At 35.1% G+C, this 27,464-nt stretch overlaps 1 long non-coding RNA gene across 1 annotated transcript; it reads left to right on the top strand.

Moving 5' to 3' along the window:
* Positions 1-4,162: 4,162 nt before the first annotated feature.
* On the top strand, positions 4,163-17,427 carry LOC122178297. Its single transcript, XR_006178271.1, has 5 exons — positions 4,163-4,229; positions 10,803-10,898; positions 12,217-12,277; positions 15,946-16,009; positions 16,962-17,427. It is a non-coding gene; the product is annotated as an uncharacterized LOC122178297 (long non-coding RNA).
* The last annotated feature ends 10,037 nt before the right edge of the window (positions 17,428-27,464 follow it).

Here is a 27,464-nt window from a genome sequence, read left to right as displayed (position 1 = left end):
GAAAGTTACATAAGTGCTGTTTCCACACATATCCCTTTCATTCTAAGAAAAATAATTCTACCCCAAAGACAGGTAGAATACAGCTTATTTGCATTTCTTTAGTATAAAGGGTTACACCAGAATATTAGGAATACAGAATAGGAGATAGGTAGAGAATTGGTAAGCCCTGAAGTAGTTGAAATAAGGAGCAAGAGAATGTGCCTGGCGGAAATACTAAGTGATATAATAAAAATTCCTCACAGGACTATAAACTTTCTTACATAGTCTTACAGGACTATTTTTTATTTTTATTTTTTTTATTATATCCTATTACAGGATATTTTAAGGATAGAATGAAGAAGTGATTCCTGAATTTGGATTACAGGAAGCTCGATCTTATTATATAATGTCATTTTACTGATCATCTCCCGCTGAGAGTCTAAACTTGGAACAGCAGAGAAACATCAGCATTTGGCAATAGACAGTTGGGAGCCAGGAGGAAGCGATCCAAAGTAGCATTTGAATATGTTTTTGTAAGCGGAGAAATGAGAAGAAGCAGTGTGAGGACTAAAGAGCCTGTTCAGTAGGGAAAGGACTAGTGGCTAAAAGAAGCCTGTGAAGTCATTGTTAGCTAAAACCTTTCTTTCTCCTTTCACTTTTATTTTATTTTTTTTTTTTTTAAATTCTAAAAAATGCTACATGAGTGGCAGAGATAGTTCCAATGAATGTTGCGTGTTTGTTGTGTTGGGACTGGGTTACAACATGAAGCATGTATAGTGATGCATAAGGAGGATGATGATTGTGTGTGCCTCTCATTTTTCCAGGTCACAATGTGAAGTGCCTAGGGCATTTTTGAAAACTGTTGTGACTTAGGTAAAGTCATTTATAACATAAAGTTAATATTGAGCAGAGCATGGAACAGTTTGCTCAGACTAAAATCAAGGCATAGGGGGTGTCAAATTCCTGTCTTGCCTACACTGCATCTTCAGCAGGGTACACCAGGTTTATTGCCTAAGGGCCTGCATTGTGGATACAGCTGAGTTTCTCAAGGTTAGAATAATAATACATGGTCTCTGAAACATGGGCATAAGTGCTCAGCAGTTGTAAATGCAACTATTTATCCTTGCTTTATGAATTTTCAGAATAAAGATGTTGGATAAAATAAGAGCCCAAGGGCATCCATGGGGGACATTGCTGGACATTATTTCCTTATCTAGATGGAATTACTATTTATATAATTAGCCTCTCCTGAGTTAGACAGACAGCTTTTGATCCATTTAATTGTATTTCTCTCCAAACCAATTTGATTTAATTTCCCCATAGGATATGGTGTGACATAGCATCAAATAAATTTTGTGAAATCCAGACAGACCTCCTGCATGCCATTCTCATAGTTCTGCAGTAGTATCAGCAGCAGAAAAAAATGATCAAGATGGCTTGGGACATTTGGTCTCTATTAATTCATTTATGATTCTATTTAGCAACTAATTCCAGGCTTCCAATTATCATATCTAACTAATGTAGTATGGAAGATATTAGATTCTAGCAGAACTTTCTCATTTCATAGAATGGCCTGGGTTGAAAAGGACCTCAAAAATCATATAGTTTCAAACCCCTGCCATGGGCAGGGCTGCCAAACATTTTTCAATGTCACAATTGCAACTTATTAATGCTAATTACTCAGAAAACTATTCTATACTCTGCAGCTAACTCATTGATTTCTGTGCTTCCAGCCCTGTTTACATTAATCAGATATAACAAACATGTCTTGATCTAAGCTAACCTTTGCAGCAGAGTTTTTGTGTTTTGCTTTTCATCTATGCTGGGTTTTTTTTTTTTTTTTTTTTTTTTTTTTTGTTTTGTTTTTTTTTTTTCATTTCTGGTCAAGTTGCACATCTGAAGCTGTTTCACACCAATAACTAGGAAAAGTCTACTGTGCTGAGCTCTCACTCTCTGAACAGAGAACAGGTGGAGAAAATCCTGATGAAAAAATGCTCATGGATTGAGGTAAAATCAGGGAGGTCACTCAGCATTTACCATAACAAGACAAATAGACTCAGCATACAGAGAAAAAAGTAATTTCTTACATACAGGTAGCAGATGAATCAAAGAAATCTATACATAGAAACCTAACAGTGAAGTTTTGTTACTGTTAAGCAAGGTATTTACTGGCAGCACAGGAGTAGCATTGAGACAACTCTCCAAGAATGCTCCACCAGTTGATTGTTTGTGAACAGATTATATTTTCACACTTATTACACATTCATTACATTCCCAAATTCATTAACCAACACTTGCAATGATTACCCAACTAACACAGCCATATTTGGCAATCACTTAGTATCCTTCCAGCATCGTGATGGTCCACTGTTAGTCTGTTGTTAGTCCTTGGAGTGACTGTTTACTTCCTCCCAACGCTCCTTTTGTCCCAAAGATTGCTATGGAATGCAAGAACAATGGGAGAAATCTCTGCAGGTACAGATTACGAAAACAAAGAGGAATGTCTTGATACTCTGTCACATTTCAGGCAAATTCTACCTGGCATGTGAGGATCCTGCCTTTAATTACATCTTCAGTTAACAGACTAGAGCAGAAACAATTAAAAGTAAACTAACAATACGTTTTCCTCATCCACCTTCTATTAATTCCTCCCAATGAGTGGTGCGGTGAAATGGGGAAGAGGAGTTGTGATCAGTACATAATTCTTTGTTATATGCTTCCCCTTCATGGTCATGAATGCACTCCTCCCCATAGGATGCTTCCCTTCACAAAATATTTCAACATGGGCTTTCAAAACTCCAAGCACCATCCCAACACGGCTCAATAACGCAAAGCCCTTCAGGCACTTCCCCACACGGATCCCCCCGAGCGGCAATTCCCGCAGTCCTCCCGCCTCCGTGGCCTCATGGAGAGCTCAGCTCAGCCCGGATACCCGCGGACTGCAGGGTCCTGGGCTGTACGGAGCTGCTGCTGTGCTCCCTCAGTGCCTCCTGCTGCGCTTACCTCGGTGCCTGCGGGGCCGCTCCTCCTACATCTCGCACCCTTCTCCCACCTGCGGCTGCATAGCAGTTTCCCTTCCCTAACTCCGCTCTCCTACAGTACCCGGCTTCACTTGTAGCTCTGCTCCAGCAGCGGTGGTTTCCCTTGAAGCAGGTAGAGCGGCTCTGTTCATACATGGGACAGTGCAGAGTTCTGCTCATAGAAGCCCCCATGCAGCCCCCTTCTACCAAAACCTTGCCATGTAAGCCCAGTACAGTAGCTAAAAACATAGTTTTGGATTTTTAGGTATTCCAGTGACCTCCTTGTAGTCTGATTTTCCCACTTATGGTTTTCCTTAACTGGAAGACGTAACGCCAATAATTTTGCTCTTTTATGTCTTTGTATATGGTTCTTTTGTATGTTTAGTTGATTCTGCCACATGGTCCAGCTGCAATCATTTTTTATTGTATTTTATTATTTTATTTTGTTTTATTTTATTTTGTTTTATTTTATTTTATTTTTTTCAGGGAACAGCTATTGATGTATCTGTAGGTCTTTGACGTGGTCCCCCACAACAGCCATCTATCCAAATTGGAAGATATGGATTTGGTGGGTGGGTGGACTGTTCAGTGGAAAAGGAACAGGTTGCAGGATCATACCCAGCAAGTAGTGGACAGTAGCTCAGCATCCAGATGGAGATCAGTGATGAGCATTGCTCCTCAGGGATCAGTAGTGGGACCGAGGATCTTTAACATCTTCCTCAATGACATCAACAGTATTCAAAAGACTCAGGAAGACCTCGTGAGTTTTAACAAAGGTAAGTACAAGGTCTTGCACCCGGGTTGTGGCAATCTCTGCTAACAATACAACCTGAGGGATGTGTATGGGAACTGCTGAATCATGGCCTGAACCTTTGATTGATTACCTGAGGTGAGCAATGAATCAGCCAGAGGAGCATAGGTGAAGGCAATTCACCTGTGCTGCCAGAAAGGGTGGAGCCTGGCTCAACTTCTCCTAGACCTATTTAAGAGCTGACTACCAGGTAGGAATGGTCTCTTCTGGAGATCCTTTCTCTGGAGTTTTGCAGCAAACCTAGGATGTGGGTAAGTATTCTATTTATTCTCTTTTTGTTACCATAGACTGTTTAGCTAAGCTCTCTGGTTTATTTTGTAATTATAGCATCTTTATATTCATTGATTATACAGGATGTATTGATGGAGTACAGTTCTACTGAAAAGGACTTGGGAGTACTGGTGGATGGCAAGCTGGATGTGAGCCAACAGTGTGTCCTCTCAGCCTAAAATGCCAACTGTATCTTTAGCTACATCAAAAGAAGCATGGCCAACAGGTTAAGGGAAGGGATCTTGTCCTTCTACTCTGTGTTGGTGAGATCTCACCTGGAGTTCTGAATCCAGATATGAAGTTCTCAGTACAGGAGAAACATGGACTTATTGAAATGCATCCAGAGGAGTGCCATAAAAATGATTTAATAGATGGAATATATCCCCTATGAGGCCAGGCTGAGGAAACTAGGGCTGTTCAGCCTGGAGAAGAGAAGTGTTCAGGGAGACTGGATAGAGTGGAGATCTATATTGTAAATGAGGAAGAAGTTTTTTTACAGTAAGGGCAGTCAAGCATTGGAACAGGTTGTCCAGTGAGGTGGTGGATGTTCCATCCCTGGAGTCATTCAAGATATGGCTGGACAGGGCTCTCAGAAACGTTACACGGCTAAAGGTGTCCCAGTTCTTTGCAGGGAAGTTGTACTAGATGACCTTTAGGTGTCCCTTCCAACTCAAACAATTCTATGAGCCTGTGATTCCGTTTCACCTGTCTTTCAATGGATTAATTATCTATCAGCAACCATAGGAAATAAAAAATAAGTCCAGTGCTAAATCAGACATGATTCATTTTCTTTGGCCTGCACTCTCTGACAGAGGCTAATATCTGAAACTTCAAAGAAAAATGGAAAATAATAAAACAAAATTCTGCTTTCAGGAAAGCAGAATTTGAAGGATTTAAAAAAAAAAAAAAAAAAAAAAAAGCCCTAGTAAAAATCTGTAGAAAATAGTAGTAATTCTTTATAATCTATTCCAAATATTTCTCTCTGTTAAGGAAAAGGGTGGAATTGCCTTATAGATTAGAATAGCTCTTCTTTCTAATAATTGGTTATGTCAGGCAAATGTAGCCTTGACGTCTTAAACATCCTATGTAAAACATTCAGCTTTAAATTTCTGAAGAGTCAAAGGTTTAAAAAGCAAATAAGTTATCTCTTGATATACATACAGATGTATTTGTTGTGTGATATAAACTTCTAGTCTAGGCTTAAAGCCTTTTAAAATAATTATTAAATATATTCATAAATGTATTTTGTGTAAGGTTGCTATAAGTTTGTCCTGTTTTGAAATTGTTAAAAAATGCTTTCTATCTTTTGTATTTGAACTGCTTCTGTAGTACAGAAGTAGTCTAGTTTCTAATATCTGTTTCTTAGAAGATGATGAAAATTAAGAACATTGTAAATTTTTGGTTTTTTTAGCAAAATCTTGGAGAATCATAGATAGGTATACACATGAGAATGAAATTTCTTGCAGCAAACACCGTCAAGTGTTTGTTTGCTATCTATTACAATGATAAGTATTTTATATTCCTTTTCTCTATTACTTATTGTGGAAATAAAAAAAATCTTTTCTCATTAATCTAACTATTTTAGGATTTGGAATTGCTTATTTATGAAGTAAATGAAATTATGGCTTTTCAATTTTCTTAGCTACAAGCTGTGAAAAGAAATTTTAGTACTACTAATGGTGTATTTTTCACCTTCTTATCTATAATGTAGAAACAAAATCATTTCATTTCGTGAAATGCTCTTTATAGCAACCTTAAAAACTATAATAACCATTGTGTTGGGAGCAGTATGTGCCTTCTTGTGCACAAAATACAGTGCCTTGCATTGCAGGCTTGAAGAAATAGCAAGTAAGGCATTATTTTTATCATTATTTTATGATTTTTTTTCTTTCCTACAGCACAAACACATCCTGTATCAGTCAAGGTTCAGTGCTATGGTTGTCTTTTCGTCAATGCACATAATTGCTGAAGAGTGGTCTTGTTAATTATTGAAAGCTTGTCTTTAGATCAATGGGGAAAAACAAAAAAAAAAGTTAGTGAATGAAAATACCCAAATTTCTTCAGGGATAAATAAAATATTCCACTTGATACAAATTTTACTTTCTAAAACTCATATCAGAATTAACCTTGAGTTTAAAAAGGCCAATCACAAATTGTTTTGCTGTGGTTAGTTGGTTGGTGGAAGACTGAATGTCAGCTGAAATTTGAAAAGCAAATTGTTTTCCCCTCAGTCTGTAATCAGCAAGTCTTTGCATTTAAGAATGACTATATAAAAACAATACAGTCTTCAGGGATTTCTTTAATGGCTACAGTGGGAAAAGGACTTTTCTTAGTGAGATAGTTCTCTAGTAATTTAAAGATTGTGCATGTATATATAAAGTGATCATTTAGTAGTTTCACTTCTTAAAATTAGGTCCTAATGACTTTAATATGCTGTCAAAATTTACATTTCCTGTATTTTTAATATTAAAAGTGCTCATGTTTTTGTATGTTTGCACTCAAGTAACATTTTATAAATGGTTTCTAAAAGCATATGAAAAATGTATTGTAAATCATACAAATCTAATATAAGTTAAATTTTGAAAATTTCAGTGTAGTTAGTAAGTGTAATGACTTCTCTTCAAAAGAGAAGGATGAATTCACAACTACGTTTCTTTATTCTGCAAGCATGTCTTTAATTGTGCAAGATACAGGAAGGTGACCTTTTCTCCTATGCAAACAGAAAATATTTTTTCAGGAACACATTTAATTGAATTTCAGCTGTACCATTCCCATTCCAACAGGAAAAAGGTCTTAAGAGACAATAAAATCAAGGGTATGCTTGAATAACAAAGCTTTTCTTTTTCCTAGTACTTTTGTTAATAACGGAGAACATAAAGTAAATATGAATAGACAAAAGTAAACTGAATAGACAAAAAAAGTGAAAGTGTAGATACAAGAAATAAGTGAGCTGGAAAAGAAACGCCAAGCTATTTTCATGCTCTTAATTTAAGGAATGGAAATGTAATTTTGGGGATGCTTGTTTAAAAAAAAAGTGATGAATATAAGAAATAAATGAAAATTATGTAAGGTATTAGATCTAAATATGAAGTTATTGAGACTCAATACTAAAAAATACTAATGGTATGTAAAACTAGCTTCATAAATATGATTTTGGCCATAAATTCAGTAACATTTGACACTCATAGACAGTAGTCAGTACTTGCTGCCAATCATAACTAAGTAAAACTTTTAATAATTTAAAGGTTTAATTTTGCTGCATTTTTTGTTACTTGTGTGTTTCTGTACATTTTTGTTCATTGTAGCTACTTCTGCTGCTTTTTCATTTTTCTCTGCTACATCTTTCCATTACTTTAGGCTGTTATTTAAACTGAATTTTGTCCATAAATAATAAAACAGAACTTTCATCTTACAGAGGTGCTGTTGCCAAGATAGAATCTAGTGTAAGCTGAATCAAAACAAAATTGAGAAACAAATTCTTCTCAATGTTGTATAGAAATTGTTGGATAGAGATTCTGCTGAATTAAAAAAAAAATAAAAATAAAGAAATCTGGGTGAAGCAAAGGAAACAAAGCCATATACGTGAGGGAGCTTGCATAAACTGGTTTTGTAATCCTCTTAAATAGTACAATATAACTCTCTGGGAGGGTAATGTACAAGCTCTATTGTAAGGACACTGCAAGGAGGTTTGACTTTGGGACTATCAATGTGATTTTATGTTAATGGAATTGGAAGCCAAAGTTAATAGCTAGGAATTGCAATTATTTTTCTGAAACAATCTGAGCTGGTTAAACAGAGTCAGTGACATCAGAGAGATAATGTTTAAGTCCTAAGACTAGAATACAATAATTCTTGTGTACCTAAAGCATTACTCAGTGAAGAATAAGAATGATAAATATTTACCATATGTTTAATATAATAAGGACATAAACAAATAACTATTTAAAATGACCTATGTATAACTTGTTATTTAGGAAAATGAACAGGGGAAACTAATGAGCAAAATATTAGAAGAGTAAACACATACATACACAGCTCTTTTTCAAAACAAGAACACTCATAAATGTCATCTCCCATTTTGTTAGGTGTCTAACTAACACTTGTTAAATATCCCTACAGTGTTGCAATCTTGCTGAATTTGATAATGAGTCTGTGAAATTATTTGGAGCTCTAGTTAACAAACAAGTCTTATTGTTGTAAATGACTTTGTGACTTTCTTAGATGGCTTTGAAAATAGTTGCAAAACACAGTATTTTGATATATTATTGCTTCTCACATTCACTATTAAGAGGGAATTTTTGCAGCTGTGACTGATTTCAGCAGCTTCAAGTCACTCATGGTTTTCAGCTGAATATTTGACTTTTTAGTTATGTCCTGGGATTATATGGTATAGTAAACAGAGGAAGACTGTGAACATGTTGCAGTTCTACTGATATCTTCCTCTATTCTAACCTTAGTTTTGTTTTGCAAGTGAAATATATCTTTTTTGTGTGTGTGTGTGCACATCTGTTTTTAAACAAGAGATGTGTCATTTACATTAATTTCTTTTCCTGTTATGTCAAAACTCTTTCTTGGGCATTTTTTTCCTAAAACTTGATTTGAAAAGAGTGAAAGCAGCATATTTTCAGTATTAGATTTCTCTGAGGACAAAATCATTTCTTACAGTGTGTTTCTTAATCCATGTTAGTCTTCTACTTAGACATATAAACAACGGTTTAACTGTTTTTCCCAAGTCCAAATTCCATAATTGTGAACATCCAAGACACAATAAATCTGAAGGGTTGCATAACTTGTGGTAGCTGAAGAAATATTTTTTTCAGTGACCATGCTTCAACACAATTTCGTAAAGTTACCCAAGCACCACTCCTATGTCAAAAGGAGGAATGCTTCCATTTTTTTTTTTTTTTTTCATGCAAAATCTCTTCATAATGGATTTTCACATTGTTGGAGGTGTTTTCACACAGTTTTGGAGATTATGGATGGATAATTTTTGCTGTTTTAAGCTTTCTGCTAAATATATGTCCAATTTGGTGCGGTTTTGCACTTCACTTATTCTAGCACTTTTAAACAAATGAATCCTAGAAGTTCTTTTGTAAATTTAGCTGCTTTGAATAACCCAAATAATCATTTTTGCATCACATTTCCTACAAAATCAATAACATTTATGGATTCCCTGCAAATCATTCATCAAAACAATTACATTTTTATATGGTACATGAAAAATATGCATAGAATTGCTCCTATTTAATTATGATGGACTACTCTATAAAAGTATAATAAATTAAAGGTTTCCATTTTATTTAGTTATGACATTAATATATTTGACCTTACTAAAACCTGTCACCATTAGAGATATTTTTGGGATTATAATAGTCTATATTCTAGTATTTTAGATAATATAGGGACAGATTTTTCATTTTCTTTAATAGCTGTGTAAAAGCATCTAACATCTTTACTGTGTAGGGTTAATATTTTTAGCAAGTTGTCTTATTAAAGAATATAACTGTTCTATTTGCTTGATATGGGTGGATTTTTCTTTGCAGCAGTTATTAACTCAGAAAACTCATTCCTAGTTTTGAAAATCTCTATGGAGCAACTTTACTTCAAAATAAAACTCTCAGAAAGGTTCATTAATGAAGCCGATAGCAATTCAAAACAGAAGAATAATGTGTAAAATTTTTGTTTCCACAAGCAAGGATTTTTTTAGTGAATTTGTATTTATTAACCTTGTGCTTTGGACAGTCTTCTGTCTGTTTTCAGGAACAAGAAAAAAAAAGAGGAAAAATAGGTTGACTGGTAACTTTTCATATGCTTCTGAATACAACCTAACTATACCTGAACATGAGAGGTAGAGCAGACTGTACTCTTGTGTTCATTATTATTTGTGGATGAAATAGGTGAACAGAGCAGATGTTCTAGAAAGCTTTCCAGATTGGACACCTATTGTCTGAATGCTAAGGGTCTACATTTGATTGCTCAAGGTTGCTTAGTCTGGATCTGGGCTTTTTCAGCCAGAAGGCTTGATGGGACCTAGTTTACTGCCTTTCACCATCTAGTAAACAAATAGAGGAGATGGAATCTGACTGTTCTCAGAGGTGAATTGTGGAAGGATATAATGCAGTGGTCACATATGGCTGCAAGGAAAACACAAAGTTAACAAAAACTATAATGGGGTCATTAAGCACTGGAACAGACTGTTTGGAGATGCAGGCAAATATCAGTGCTCAGTGGTATTCAAAACATAAATGGACGTAGTACTGAGCAAAATAAACTAATTGTAAGTTGATCATACTTTAAGCAGGAAAATGGATGGTATGACTTCCATTAATCCCTTCCAAATGCAATTATTATTTGAGTCTATATAAAGAAATAAGTAATGATATATGCAGGCTCTGCTGGAGGTTTGTTTATTTGTTTGCTTTTTCCAAACAATGTACTATTGTGAAATATATTGCCTGTATGTAGTGCTCAAACTGATCTCTTTGTCTTGTTATGGTCATTTAGAATTTCATATATAATCCAATTCATATTGGATTTGCTCAGAAATGCCTGTCTCAGTTAGTTACCTCCTTATTAGGACTCGATTATAGTCACAGTGTGGTTGTAAGCACTGAAAAATTCTGATGTGGATTTTGATTAGATATACATTTTGATCACAAAACTTACTTTTTCCAGTCTTCTTGAAAATGTCATTTGATGCTGAATCTCTGCTTCTTACATAGGTGCTTGTTCCACCATATTCCACATGCACGCAATTTCAAATGCAAATGATTATGTTCTGCAATTAAAATGCAACAAGTTTTCAATGTCAGCAGAAGGTGAGAGTTCATTCTTAAGTATTTGCTTTTATATATATATTTTGTAATTTGTTGTATAACTTTCTGTTTAACCCTTGCATGGAGTCATATTTTAACTATTCTTGATGACAAATTGAAAGATTTCTCTAGTCACATTTTATATATGGTGCCTGGTTTTATTAACATAAAATCTCCAGGAATACAGAACCAAAGTACTGTTTACTGACAAGAATGATGAGGAACCAAAGAAAAGAACTCTGTTTCACTATGCACATGTGGCTTCTCAACACTTATTCTCAAGTTTGATTGGTCTTTTAGTAGTAATAAAGTTGTCTCCCTTCCTTGCCTTGCCTTCTGGGTCAGGCTTCTGGAGAAAGTATTATGTAAGCTTGTGTCACAATCAGTGCTGTGAAAAGGCATGTATACAGTAAGGTAATCTTTAAAATCAGAAGATGAATGTTTGCAATGATATTCTGTCTACAGAAACTGTATGTCTGCACTTGCAATTTTAAAGTTTTTATACCATGGCTGATATGGTACTTTGGATTTAAGTCATTTCAGTGTTTGAAAGTGATGGTTTAATTATGTGAACTAAATTAGATAAAGCAGACTGTGGAAGTGTGATGCTGATGGAGATAAACCAAGGATTCAGCAGCAGTGAACTGTTGGTTTGGTTCACTTGATCAACCAGTCTTATGGCACTAGTTCATCTAAACTCCAAGCTCTTGTCACCATTACTTGAGAAAACTTTGTCCAATGCATGTATTGTGCCAATTCTTTCAATTTCCAGTTGTATTTTCATTACTGAATTTAAATATCATAACTGATTAAAACCAAAAGAAGATGCAAGGAATCCCTATTTTAGTATGATATTCTAGCTTTAAGAAGCCACCACTATTTTCTGCTTTCAAGTATGAGAAGAACAAATGCTCTTGCTTTAAGATACAAAATGGAGAAATAAAACGAAGGGTTAAAATAACTGATAAATTTTACACTTTTTTATATTCTCTCATAAAGATATTCTAATGTCTTACAGTTGAGTTGTAAATTCAATCATCTTGGGACCGTTTTGGATGGTATTTTTAGAAAGAAGTTACAAGTTTACATATACATTTTTCCAGTTATAGAAGATCATGTCAGAGTCTTGCAAGGAAGCTGACAATAACACAAAGATCAAAAAAACTAATATAATTGAGCTCATAGTCTCATTCTTTTATATACTTCCCAATCATAGTGGAATAAAAAACTACCATATTAATTTGTTAAATTTTAAAATTAGTATTAAATGAGAATGGTAACAGCTTTGTATTTAAATATTTTATGTTCACTCACTTTTCAGGACTGCTAAGGAGAACTGCATGGCGTATATGGCAACATACAAAATAAAGAGAGGAAAAGAGGTGTTGTAACTAAGTTATTTCCAGGTGTTGATTGTGACTGGTCAGAGTTGTTTAATTGTGTGCCCTTTGTAATCTTTAAAAAAAAATAATAATAATTGGGTAACTCAATGCCACCTGTTAGTGACTTTTCCATGATTTTTTTGGTGTGAATGTTCTTGCCACATATTTTCAAGATTGGTAATCTCAAGTGTTTATCAGACCATTGGCATGGTCCAGACACTCAGAGCTGGCACAATGGACTTCAATAGAGTGGACAAAACTGTTTTATGTTCAGTGATTTCCAGGAAGTTGAGAGCAAAGTCCAGGGAGATACTCTCTGTTTTGGAAAGTCAGAAGCTTGAGGTAAGTGTAGCTTCAGCTCTGATCAAGACACACAGAATTCCAAGGCTCTGAGGGGTACAAGTGTACCATAAGTAGACAATGAGTTATTCATTGTCTCTGCAAACTGAAAAGATCAGAAATATTACAGAAGCATTGCTCTGTTTATAGCCACTGGTGCCTGCAGTTTTATTTCATGACATGACAGATAGGGAAGGTAGGAGAACAGTGACAACAGCTGACCCTGGCAGTGACAGCCTTCTTTCTATAGGCCCTGGCAGCAAAGAGCAGCAATTGAGGGCATAATTTTAAGAGTCCAGGAAAGGCTGAGATGAGATATTCTGGAATGTCATCGTGGTAGGTTTTTCTTGTTTGTGGTTTTTTTTTTTTTTTTTTTTTTTTGTGGGTTTTTTGTTTTTTTCCTCCTCTGGAGAGAGATGTAGGTGTTTGATTTCCATTTTAATCTCCTTGTAATTTTAATCACCTCAGTAAGTGTACATTATCTATTTATTTGCCACTCTGTTAGCTTATTTCTCCCAGCATCACTACGTCCTATTTCCTCTTAAGTTGTTCCTTACATGATATATCACTGATGTCAGAAACTGCTCTGTATAGTACAAGGTCCTGGAAATGGCTGAATTTCTGGTAAAATCACTAAGGAGAACACTGTGGAGCGGTGACAGATATGTAATCTGACAAGTGATAGTTTGCTCTCATGCAAGGCAAACAATTCTGTGCTTATTTGCTTTTATGTACATTTACACTGCTGTAGAATGCAGAACAGGATTGTTTCAAGCTGTAATCTGTATAGTTATAAGCAAGCTCTACTGTGTGTAAGTTACAACTTGCTTATCTATGCACAGAATATTTTTCGGAGAAGGCTTCCAGCATTTTCATGATCATCTGAAACAAGCACTTTTATTCCCTTTTCAGCCTATATGTAGTTCTTCCCATGAGCTGAGCAGCTCTCTCTAGAATAAACTGAGCAAATCACTTGACTTTCTTTCCTTCTCATTATTGAAATCCATATTAGAAAGCGGAGCATGTGCAGATATTCCATTTACTTTATTGTTAAACAAAGCAAATTTGTTGGCAAGACCTTCTTCAGGTTATGGCCTTGGGTGGTGTCTCGCTCCAATTTACAGGAGGAAGAGAAGGTTCTTTTTAATATATGTATACCTGGCATGAGATTAAACAATGGTTCAAATGTTGGTCTGACCAGTTTATTACAAATCTTAATCAGGGAGATGAGGAAGGGGAGGACAGACGCTATTATGAATTAGGGTAATGGGGAAGGGAAGAAGGGTGATAGAAAGGATGAGAAAGAAGAAGCAAGGAGTCTTTATAGGAAGCAAGAGGGAGGTAGTCACCACCATGGATTCAGCATGGCTCATAGTTCAGTCATTGATCTTCAGTAGTGGTGGTTCATCAGGCATTGTTTTTCTATTGAGGATGATGGTGACCATGGCAATGATGGCAACTCTTCAATGGTAGTACCAGCTTATAAAGTGGTTGAGTCAGCTCTTCTTGGAGTGGCAGCTGCTGGCTTTGGGATCTCAGCAGAAACTCCTTTGTTATCATCTTCCAGGCCTTACCAGCAGATAAGAGGGAGCAGGGAGGAGCACATTTGTATCTTGCCTTCACAGGATACAATGGTATCACCCCCCAAGCTGGAGTTATTCGGTCACAGGTTAGATCTTCTGCTGGTAAACAGCTAAAACTGTCCATACAGTGATGTTGATTGCCCCATGGCAGCACTCATCTCCTAGAAAAGTCAGTCTTCTCACAAGAAATACCTCAGGAAGCAAGCTTTGAGCCAAAAGGAAAAAAAAAAACAAAGAAAGATTCTCACAAGTGGTTTACTAGTCAGCTGAGGTAGTATTGAGGCTATGAACCCAAAAATATGAATAACAAAACTCACACTAGTTATGTGCTTATTTTAAACTTTACGATTTCTTTCAAGTGAGTAGTTTCATTACATATGTATATTTCTGTGAGAAATAAATTGTAATATTTATATGAGAATTCTGAGTCCATCATTTAAAGCAATTTAAGAGAAAGAAAAACAGTGTGAAATACATGCATGAAGTAATACAAGCCACAGCATGGTTGTAGATATGCACTTGCAAATATAATTTCAAAAACTGCTACTTTTATGACCTTTGTGACAAACTGGGGATGGATTAATTCCCCCAAATCAGTTCTCTGATTATAGATGAAGGAAAATTGTCTTTTTTAATACTTCATTTTGACTTGTGATATCATTCAGCATTGCATCTGGTTGTAAATAGTCATGTCATATTGTGCTAATTTATACTACAATACCATCCCGAGAAGGGTGATGTAATGATTTATGGCATGTCATATCTTGATGTGCTCACCAAGGAAGTAGAGCATATACAGATCAATCCTTTCTGTAAACAGTTTGAATATATGGCATTTAAAATGAAAATATATTTCATGACAAGTAGAAAGCATAAGAATATCTGCTTTTATATTGGCCTATAGCAGTTGGAATTATCTTTGTGTTAGTTACTTCAAAACTGAATATTGGCAAACTTGGGTGAAAAAAAGGGTTGTGAGATACATAAAACAAAGAATTCCTTCTGTAAAAAGAAATATTGGGAATCTATTTTCAGCAGAGCACAACAGGAGTCTTCATCATAGTAACATTTGAAGTACTAATGGAATCTAAATGTTTAAATTCATAAAATAAATACAGTCAGTGGTAGAATAGATGAAACTTTGAAAAATTGCACTTTAATATATTTCTTCTTTTATAGTATTTGTGGTTGCAGTGTCCAAAATTATTCACAGGTATACATTAAGCATGACAGGAAAACCTGAAAGTTGAGTTCTTTGAGAACTTCATCTCTAAGAATAGCAGCCAGCAAACTTATCTGGGCACAGATCAGTTAATGACAGCCTATTTCTTAAATGTGTGAAAGAATATTTTTATAAGCAGATCATAGATTTATATGGTCAAAGACTCTTTTCTTCAATATGCTTAACTATGCAAGGAACAAACAAGAGACTTGTAAGTAAAGACAATTGGGATTTGATGGATTTTCTTTTACTCTTTCCTTGGAAGACTTTATCATAGTTCTTCAACCATTAAGCTTGTGTAAAGTGTTTGATGGTGTCCACCACCTCCATTAAGGGTTTTGAGGCCAGCAGGAGCAGTAACTAATATAGCTATCTAAAACTGTATTTATACAAAAAGGCTGTAAAACAATAAATGTAGAATTGGCTATTTACTTTAATGCTGTATCCTAGATGTTTGAAGGATGCTACTCAGAATGAATTGTTATTTCTGTCTTTTGGTACCAATTTTTCCAATTGTACTTCAGGTTTTTTGGAAGATATTCTGAAGATGATAATGGTTGAAAGCAATGAGGATGATGGATTTCACAGGTAATGTGTCATTATTCTAATTAGTTTAGCTAAATCACAGTAATTTACAATGAACTTGTTATAAATATATTCAAGATAGCACTCCTAGAATTATACAGAGGAGAGTCTGACCAGAATTTTAATCTTTTCTAAGAAAACAAAATATCATTGATGATTAGAGAAAAACTTGCACATAATGGGCAATAATTTTTATGCACCTCTGTAGGAGTAAAGTTGTAGTGCTACATTTTAGTACTTTGGTTTTTTTCTATTTTTCTGCCCTGGATTTTATAGATATGACATAATTAGAAGATTACACTTAATTCCATGTTCTATTTTTAAATGAAATGGTAAGCAGTTTATTTTACTGAAGGAAATGTTTGAAGGAATATTTTTTAGAGCAGACTAGCTACTTTGAATATTGTGTTTTAAATACCTCAAACTCTTTAATTTATTAAATATAAGTCACTAAGGTTGACTTCTCTTATCCCTGCAACTTCTAATCTTTGTCTATTATTGTTGGAAAATATTAAGCATATAAATATGCTGCACTATACTACTCTCTCACTCCCCATTCTCAAAAGAACAGAAGGAGAAAATATGATTTATAAAAAAAGCTCATAGGTTGAGATAAGGATGAAAATCACTCAACAATTACCATAATGTACAAACCAGATTAAGCATAGGGAAACTTTTTTTTTTTTTTTTTTAAATCTCTGCTCTGTAATTTAATTTTAATTTAAAAAAAAAAAAAAAAAAACAAAAAAAAAAAACAACACATGAGAACATCTTCCCCATCCTCTCTCTCCTACTTCCTCCTCCCAAGTTGCAGGGAATGGGAATGGGTGCTGCGGTCAGACCATAATGTTTTGTCTCTGTCACCCCCCCAGTGGTCACTTTGACCCTGCTCCACGTGGGTTTGTGCTATGTGATGCTGTCCTCCCTAAACTGATTCTGCATGGGCTTTCTGCAGATTAGAACTCTCCAAGCACTGCTCCAGCACAGCTCTGTACCACGGGGACAACCCTTCAGGGTGGTGCTGCTCAAGTAGCCATAGGCATCAGCTAACCGAGACCATGGAGATAGAGTATTCCACCATGGGACTCTCCTGGACTGCAGGGAGCTTCTGCTCTGTGTCTGGAGCACCTCCTGCCCTCCTTTTGCAGTGACCTTGCTGGTTGCAGGGCTATTTCACATTTCTCGCTCTTGAGCTGCTGTTGTGCAGCATTTTTTTTCCTCTTTATTAAACCTGCTCTCCAAAACTTGCAACCAGTGTTTCTCATGGTTCAGCTAAGCCAGGTTCCTGCTGGAGCAGCTAGATCTAGGTCTGCTCACAAAGGTCGACTCTGCAGCCTTGCTATGTAAGCCCAATGCAATTGTTCATCTTGTTCAGCATCAGAATGAGGATATTAGAAATGAACTAGCTTCTCAATTTTATATAAGCCTTAGTTATCTTTTCTGCCTTTCTGAACCGTTAGGTTTTAAGCAGCGAACTTGGAAATTTTAATAAAATTATTACATACTGTCCTTTGTCAAATTTGTAACAAAATTCTGAACCAAATTATCCTTATGTAAATTAATGTTTCATTTTGAATATTCAACATATTTTCCATAACGGAGTTTGTAATCATCATTGTCTTCTGAGATTTCTAGTAAGCTACTGTCATTCGGGTAAATCTTATAAACCTTTTGTTCTACCCTACAAGTTGTTACATGATTTAGTATAATTTATTTTAAAAAAAGATCTAAAAAACTTGATTTTGTAATTCCATTAACATTGCGCTATAATTTTCCATCCTTTGTTTCAAAGGTTAACATTTTCTTTTTTCTGTACTGAAGTGTATATATATAAAAGAAGAGGATAAGAACTAACAGTCATCCATGAGTTTTAGACCTTTTTTAGTTTGTATTTTTTTCTCCTTTATAAACTGTAATTATATTTATGTTCTCCTTTTGGTAACTCAGAAGCCAGTATTCCATTTTGGTCACAACAACCTGAGGCAACCCTACAGGCTTGGGGAGGAGTGGCTGGTAAGCTACCTGATGGAAAGTGACCTTGGTGTACTGATGGACAGCTGAATATGAGCCAGCAGTGTGCCCGGGTGGCCAAGAAGGCCAATAGCATCCTGGCTTGTATCAGGAATGGTATGGTGAGCAGGACTAGGGAAGTAACCCTGCCCCTGTACTCAGCATTGGCGAGGCCTCACCTTGAGTTGTGTTCAGGTTTGGGCACCTCAGTAAAGAAAAGACACTGAGGTGCTGGAGCAGGTTCAAAGAACGGCAACAAGACTTGTGAAGGGCTTGGAGGATATGCCCTATGAGGAGTGACTGAAGGAACTGGTACTGCTTAGTCTGGGGATAAGGAGGCTGAGGGGACACCTTATTGCTCTCTTCCAATATCTGAAAGATGCTTACAACAAGAGTGGGGTTGGTCTCTTCCCACAGGTGACAGGATGAGGGGAAATGGCTGCAAGTTGCACCAGGGTAAGTTTAGGTTGGATATTAGGAAACTTCTTTACAAAAGGCTTGTTAAGTACTGGAATAGGCTCCCCAGGAAGGTGGTTGAGTCACCATCCCTGGATGTATTTAACAACTGTTTGTATGTGGTGCTCAAGGACATGATTTAGCAGAGGGTTGTTATTAGGGTAGTATGGTTAGGTTGTGTTTGGGCTCCATGATCTTGAGAGTCTTTTCCAACCTGAGTGATTCTATGCCTCTAAGATTAGATGTGGAAAGCTGTTGTTTCACAGCTTGTAGTCAAATTGCTGTGCTTCATTTTTTAATTGTCCTCAACAGACCTTTTGGCAGCTCATCTCTTTGGATTTTCTTCAATTTGAAATTGCAAGGAAAAAAAAAAAAACACTTTGTCAAATAAAAGCAATGACTACTCGTAGAGAAGTGAATAAAAGACTGAGAGGAAAGAGAAGGGAGAGTAACAGACAGGGGAAAAAAAAGATTGATTTCAAGGTAGAAACATTTCACCACTCCTGGATCCAGTGTTGTCTTTAGTCTGAGTCTTGATCCATGGGTGGTGGGTCAATGAAGGTAAATGTGAATGTTCACCGTGATAGTCATTAAAGCTCCATTCTTTTCATTCTCAGACACTCGTTAGGCTAGTTGGTTGACTCAACAAGTTTCTTGCAAGGCTTAGAGGGTCTCCTAAGAACTTACGTCATCATCTAAGTGTTCAGAGTTGATTTGGAAAATGCAGGAAGCTATGGTTTTAGAAAAGAAGAATCCTGTGAAAATAAGATTCTTTCAGGAAGGTTGTCAACAAGACTGATGGAGAACTGAAATACCTTATCATACTTCAAAAACAACAGATCAACTTAAGTTCAGATCTGAAAACTAAGAAAGTTGACAGTGGGATGCTTAAGCTCATTGTTATAAGCAAGTGTAACAATCCAGAAGAAAGGAAAAGATATTCTTTAGTTCTTGTATTAAATAAAACTTAAGAGTGATGATATAATATATGCCTTTAAAGGGGGAAGAAAGAATAGTATGTAAAGGCAAAGGGTCTGTAAGCTTGGTCACAAAGACCAACCAAGTCCAATCAAATAGTTAAACTCATCACAATGTTATCAAACTACTGTAAATGATATGAATATTAAACCATATGCTATGTGGGTGAACTTCACAATTTAAGTTGTATAGTTATGAGTGCATGTGTGACATTCGTGGAAAACAAGGAACTTGGTTTTAAATTTAGAGTATGACCATGGTGTGAGATAAGCATCATTAACTCATTAATGCGAAGTAGTCAAGCTTAATGTGGAAGGTACTTCTTTGTAGTTTGCTTTGTTACAAAAGAAATATTTTGGAAAGAAGTGTCACAGTAAGGCCAAATACAGCTTTTATGTATCCTCTTGTATCAGTAAGTACTTCAATTTAAGAGCAGAACTTGACCCTGCAATTGACACTAAAATGTTTTGATTCTGTACAGTTTGTTCGCTAATCTCTGAAAATACCTGATGTTCACAGAGTTATAATCCTTTCATTAAAGCTGATAGACTAATTTATCCCATTCAAAGACCAAATATATCAGAATATTGAGCTTCTTCACCTCAATTTCTGCAACAGTTTTATTACCTGGTTACTGTATTTTTATTTGAAGATGCTGTTAAAGCTTTTACAAAATGAATGCAATTTAATATCTGCTGTTTACAAGTTCAAAGTCTTTTCTATTCAAATATGTGGAATATTAGGCTTTCTCTTTGATTTAGAACACTCTTGAGCTTTGACAGTCAAAGATTTCCAGTGTCATTTAGTAGAAGTTTGCACAGTATTTGAAATGGCAAAGCATAGAACTTCTTAAATAATTTGTTGTTTTATCTTAAAAAAAATCAATAAATTATTGGGATTTTTTAATTTTTTGTTTTGTTTTTAAGATTTGTTGTCCCAAGAACCATGTAGTCACAATCACCAGAAGTAATGCTGCTTTTTTTTTTTTTTTTTTTTTTTTAAAGACAGACAGGCTTACCCAGTTGTTTTGTATTTTTCAGAAAGATATAAATAAATTCGTGAATTATTTGTAATGAAATTAAGTAATTCTAAATATTTTCAAACTTTTTTCATCTTTTTTTTAAATTTTAGGCATAGAAGTCCAAATCTACCTTCACTTTTATGTAATGTCAAATTATGTCAAATTAGGCAGTTGTCTAGCTCTGAATTCTTGCAATGTTGTTGTTGTTGCCGATGATAATATTTTTATTGTGGGGAACATATTCAAGAAGTGGAATAAATAGGTAAAGCCTTGAAGATGTTTAAGAATTGCTTGTAGGCTTCCAATATGATTTTAGACATTATTTTTAGATTTATAATGCAATTTGACTGAAAAACTAGCCAGCTTGCTTCCTGTGATGTATTAGCCTGAAACATTTCTGGTTAAATCTTGAAGCCATATGGTCTCATTAGTATTTAAATAAGAGATTACCCAAGAAAACACAGATGCTACTGAGTGAGGATCCTACAACATCCTCCTCTTCTGTTTTTTCTCAGATTAATCTTTCTTTTGATCAAAGGTTCTGAAAGTACTTCAGTAATATTCCTATAGAGTTTCAAATCATTTGAGATTTAGACTCACAGTAGATTATTTTGTATCCTCAGTATTATTCCTTTCTCTTCCTGAAATCTGACTGATTTTAATGGACTGATGCTGTTTTCTCAATTTTGTGAATTTGTTTGTTGTTTGCTAGACACCTTTAATCTATATTGATAATTGCTGTGTATATGTTGATAAGGGATTTTATTTCTCTGAGATTACGTTCTTTAGCAAAATATGTCTAAACATGGATCAGAGTAGGAAATAGTTGAAGAAACTTCAATGAACTGTGTAGAAAACGTTAAAATAATTAAATACATTTTTTTAAAGTCATATGTTTCACAGGCTATATTTCATAAAGGATTAATAATTTCCTGTTCATATTAAAAAAAATAGACTGTCATAAACAAAATCCCAGATCCTCACAATTCTACATTCATTAAAATGGATGTTAATTTTTAGCACATTGTAATAAATGAACCATATGAATGCAGACTACGAAGTACTGTGGAGAGAGGGAGGCTGTTCTGTGTATGAAATCTACATCCAGTACTGTCGTATTCTATTGATATTTACTGATAGAAGTTTGGTTTGAATGTCTTTTGGCTTCAAATAGTTGAGACTTGGCTTCAGGTGTGAGTTGATGTAACACTGATGATACCCTAAAAAAAACTAAACACCTGTTCAGAGTAAACCTGCCAAGTCCCTTCACTTCTGTAGTTTTAAGACTTTAAGGCTTTGAAATGTAGCTGAATGTTCTGCTTCTTTAATATCTACACAAGGAATCAAAAATTGATTTTTGTTTTGTTTTCTTTCAAAGTCTTTCATAGAGTCTAGCTATTATAGGGAAATGACATGAACATTCAAAGTAGTACTAGAAATACAAGGCTTATGTAAGGGTTTGATCTTTTGCATTTTACATACAAGGATAATAATTCAATAAAACATTAATTGTTTCAACACATTGAAAGAAGCCTGAAAAAAAGGTTTTGAGGCTCCAGTTTAAAGATTTCAGATTGTTGTATGCTGATAATATTAAATATCTTAATCCTGTCTAAAATAGAAATATATTTATATATGAGATTGTAATTAGTGTAACTGAGACTGTTTTGTTTTCTCTTCCAATTTCTCACAAAAAAAACCTATTAAATGTGATCTCTAAAATTTGTACTGAATATTTGCACAATCTACATATAAATGAAATATCACTGGACTTCTAAGGGAGCCATTTAAACTAGTCAGTGATTCATCTTCTGAGCAAGGTGAATCTTTTTCTTTCTAGGAGTCAAATCTTTAAATACTGTCTCACTTTTACTGCCTATATGGGGTTAGATTCTTCTACAGTGAATGCACTGAATAGAAGTCAACTAAACCATTGAATGTATTCTATCCTAATATTTAATATTTTTTTATTACAGATATTGCTTTCTCCCTATTTACCCACATTGTGGGTATTGTCCCTATTTAGCCACAGTGATTTAAGTAAGTTACTAAAAGTACTTTTAAAAGTATTTGAAAGAGAAAAGGGCAGTGTCATTATGAGTCTTTAGAAGCATTAAAATACACAAAGACAGTTGCTGGAGTTAGTGCCAGTATCAGGAGTAAAGGCTAGAGATGGCAGAAGTTGATCTCTTTGTTAACTACAACGTGCAGTAGGTTTACCTTGTCTAGCTGCCAGATTCCTATCCCACATCTCTTGAGTGGGATGGGAGCAGGAAATGATATAGAAAACCTCATGGGTTGAATTTGAGAGGTCAATTACAGGCAAAAAAATAAAAATAAAAAAAAAAATGGACATGGTATAAATTAATTTACTTTCACTTGTAATAAATTTGGATGGTTAGAAACAATGATAAAACTGAAACACCTTTCCTTCACCCCTTGCTTTTTTTGCTTTTCGACAGGCTCAGCTTCACTTTTCCATCCCCAGCTCCTCTACCTCCTCCCTCTCAACTGTGATCTGTGCAAAGGAGTGGAGAAGTGGGGGCTGTTGTCAGTCCATAACAGCACCTTTCTGCCTCTTCCTCCTCCTCAACATGATTCTTACTGCATATTTTACCCTTCCGGAGACCATACAGCTATAACACTGGGAATGCTTTCATAATTTCCAATAGGTATTTTTTTTACAATGAGCAAATAGTTTTATTGCTTTATTTCACATTTTACATGATAAGAAAAGATAAACTTTGTGGCATGTCTATTTCTCCTTCTGCTGGGATCTGGACGTTTTTGGCCCTGCTTTTGTGTATCTGAATAAATTTCTAGAAATTACTTTGCTGGCAGAACTTGACAGGTAAAAATGTGAAGCCTTATCTATCAAATATGACATTTCAAGTGATTACACTTTCAAATGCCATCTCTCTATAATAAGCAATTTCCAATTTTATTTATACCATGCCTACATTGTTTTGAAATGCATTATCTCATCTTTTTATCATTGTTTTGTTAATCCTGTTATTGGTATTCCACACCATAACGTCATGTAGTGAACTGGGGGTTAAAGAGTTAATGTTCCAGTACCATAGGCTGTTGATAGTTCCAGGTATACCTTTCTCTGAAGAGAAGAACTACATATCCCAGAAGACATCACTGTTTCATTTCCATGGGAAAGATTAAACTCAGAGTTATGAGACTGTGCCTTTCTTTTGATTTTTGCTTGTCTCTGTGGTGTGTGCTCTCTAGCCATCTCACCTTTAGCATTAGAGTGAGGCCTTCAGGTTTTTTGAACATGCTCTCTCTCATTTTATTTATTAGCTTCAGTTCCAATTATATTGTACTATATTGTTTTACCTCACATTTCACTATCATATCTAGTAAATTAATTTTCTCCTTTAGCTCGCTGCCACTGTTTGGTTTTTAGGTTCATCTCAGAGCTTGGGTCTGTGGATCTCTCCATCCCATTTAATCACAGAACAAGGACAAACCAGGTCAGAATTGTGAAACTTGTTTAATTTTTTGGGGGGATGACTGGCAGGGAGGCCAGGGTATACTTCCAGTGGTTATTGATATCCATGTGACTGACACAAATTGGCAAATCACAGATTGGATAGATCTCCGGTGGTCGCTGACGTCCATGTTACTGACACAGACTGGCACGCTGCTGTGCTGCCAATTAGTTTGGCAGAAATATGAACAAAAAATGTGTAAGTTATGAAGAATGCTTTGTTCTTTCTACCTTTACTTCCTTCCCCTTGGAAGACAAACACCAACTTGATATTAGTGCTTGTGTTCTGAAGTATCTCCTGCCCCTCCACCCACCTTGCGGAGGGACATTAGTGGGTACTATCTGTCCAGTTGGCTTATGGAGTCTGACAAATGCACTGCAGATTTCTGCAGTTCTCTGACATACCTGCTCTTTCTGCTTCTTCTCAGAACTGCTATATAAATTAAAAGTCAAATCCAGTCTTAATTCCTTCAGTTGTAATAATGAGGTTCAGTTTCTATTAGATTAGCATTTTTCCATTTCTGAGGAATTTCCACTGTATCTCTGTCTAAATAACAAGATTTGCCAAATGCTGTTTTCCTTTGCTTCATTGTAAAAATGAAACAATAACCTTGAAGGTAAGAATCAGTGAATAGCTATATCCTAATTAACCATCCTCTGATATCGATAGCCCTTGAAAAATATCTTACGTATCTGGGGTTAGTATAACGTATAGTATGGCTACTTCTAATTCATATCTTTCTAAATAGATGACTAGTCAATCCCAAATTAATAATTTGTTTTCAATTTGTTGTTTCTAGTATTTGAATCTTGAAGTATTCTAATTGTGTTATCATTAAATATTAAATTAGATAAAAACAAACAATATTAAATAGCAAAAAATTGCTATATGGAAATGTGGAAAAAAATGAAATGATAAGGATAGTAATATTTGATTCTCTTTCTGAAAACAAGCAAACAAGGAAAAAAAAAACAAACAGTATAACTTCTTACCAAGAAAAATAGAAAAATTTTCTATTTTTGTACACAAAGAACTGAGACAGTGTTAAGCTTGAAGTTGAGCTATTAAGCAGCTACAGGTCCTTTTCTCATTTTGGTTGCTTCCCTAGTGTCAGCCCCTATGTTTGTATCTCTGGATGATATTCTACAATTCATCCCTCCTTTTCAACTATGTGTTCAAGTGACAATAGTACTCTTTAGAAAACTGTATCACATTTTCAGGTCCAAAGCTGTTGAGCTGCCTTAATGGATTTCCCATTTGTAGTATGTGACCTGTTAAAATTGTGGTGACTTGGGAGATCCTCTTCAAAACAAAATACTTACCTGTCATAACATAAATACAAAGGAAAACGGATAAAACAGTATGACATCAATCAAAAAAAAATTTCTTCACTTTAGTTCACCTTATCTTCTATAACAGTGTTTTTTTTTTTTTAACTTCTTTATTTCTCTTTCTAAATAATCAATATGTTCTAAGTCCTGTCACACTCCTATGGTTTGTCCTACAGGACAAATGACCCTCTCTTGAGTTGCCCAGACCTTATCCAATTATTTACTTAGTTCTGACAGTTTTTTCAGAGTTAAGATCCTCTGTCACTTCCTCTGGGGCATACAGAGGAGGCTCAAATGAGCACAGTGTAAGCTAATAATACCGAATCTTAAGACTTAAACAATGGTCTTGTTACTTTAAATATAATGTTCTCTGGCTGTGAAAGAACACACGAAAACACAACACAATTGGAGCAAAAAATTTGTGGGATAATATTATGGAAATATGTGGCAAACCAGATTTTGGGTTGGGTTTGAAATGTCCTTTTCTGTGAAGTGGGACAAGCACTAAATTTCCACAAAGATCTCAGTATCAATAGTCTCAAAGCTGCTCATTGTAGTGCAGTCATTTTGAGCAGAGTGGTTTAATGTCCAGTTATTTTGCATTTCATTATAGGACTCAGCCTAGACTTCACAGAAGATCACTATTTTTATTGTCTTTGATATCTCGGTCAATGGAAATTACGCTGCAATCCCTCTGCCATCCTTTTGCTTTACTTTGCATGAGAGTAGGAGAAAACTTTCCAGAATATGTTGTCCACTGAATACTGGAGCAAATCAGATATTTGACTACAGGTGCCAATAATAATAAGCTATAAGTTTCGGACCACTGAATTGATAATATGGTAGTTATGACAATGGGTGGAGTTACCATAATTTATCTGTTGGAAATAAGACTAGTTAGAAATCAGTCTCTTACTAAAAGAAATAATCTGGAAATAATTAGAATAATAAGAAATATAAGAAAATAATATCAGAAATAATCTGCTCTATTATGTGACACTTGTGTATTACATGGAAAAATAACAATGCAAAATATGTCCTTTCTCCTTAACCAAATGCATTCACTATATATATATGTATATGTGTACTATATACATATGTATAATTGTTTCAATCCTAGATGTAATAATTTGTGTTATTTTATACTAAAGAGTGATTTTGTTAAAGTTTGTTATAGTAACATTGAAAAGTAGGGGCATTTTCTATTTGCAGTACAAAATGGGACAAAGATCTCATCCTAAACAGAACCAAGTTGTGGGAATTTTTTTTTTTTTTTGAGGAAAAAAATGCACTGTACTTCAGTATTCAGAACAAATGTGTTCAGTTTCCAATTCTGTTGTGCTGTGTTGCAAATTCCTTTAGAATATTATCTTCTAACATCCTACAACCTGATTCATTGCCTTAATTTTAGTTTTAAACTCAGTGCTGAAAAAGTTCAGATCCTTTTCTCATAGGAGTTTTCAAAAGAATTAATTAAAATATAATGAAAGAAAGGGAGCGGTTGAATGGATTTCTAAACTAGTTTCATTTTTACTAGGGGAAAAAAAGCCTGTCAGGGTACAAATAGTAAGTTTGAAGGGACTGGCAGCAATGTAGGAGAGTTCTGTGAACTATGCTAATTCATTTAGCTACCGGAGGTAGTACATCAGAGGCTATATAGCTGAACCAATTTTTCCAAAAAGCCAATTTCTTCTTCTGAGATTAGGAAAAAAAAAAAAAAGCTTTATAAACATCTCATGAGAAATTCACCATCACGGAGTTTAAAACCAGTAGTTCATTCTGTACTGTAGTGTGTTTTTCCCCATGGAGGGGAGGTGGACGGCCTCTACCCGGTGCTTGTCCTGCTCCAAAGCTCTTGCTTTTTCCCTTTCCCAAAGAGGAATTTAAAGTTCAAGCTGTTCAAGTGCAGCCTAATGCACAATGTGTTCTTGGATAAATAATATTTCTACTGCTAGTGAACGACCTGGGATGCTATGTTTAAGAAATCTGGATAATGTTTTTCCAATATATGACAGGTTTTAAACTGTTCATTTACAATTGCATCAGAACTTAGCTGCACATGAAGCAGTGATAATTGTAGAAATTTAATTATAGGACTGTGAGAACACTGTCAGACATGCATCACTGACCTGAGCCAACCCCACATGGGACACTTCCCA

Source organism: Lagopus leucura, unplaced genomic scaffold (genome assembly GCF_019238085.1).
Source record: "Lagopus leucura isolate 7727_CA_CO unplaced genomic scaffold, USGS_WTPT01 Super-Scaffold_100001, whole genome shotgun sequence".
Lineage (NCBI taxonomy): Eukaryota > Metazoa > Chordata > Aves > Galliformes > Phasianidae > Lagopus > Lagopus leucura.
This window is presented reverse-complemented; position numbering and strand designations above follow the sequence as displayed.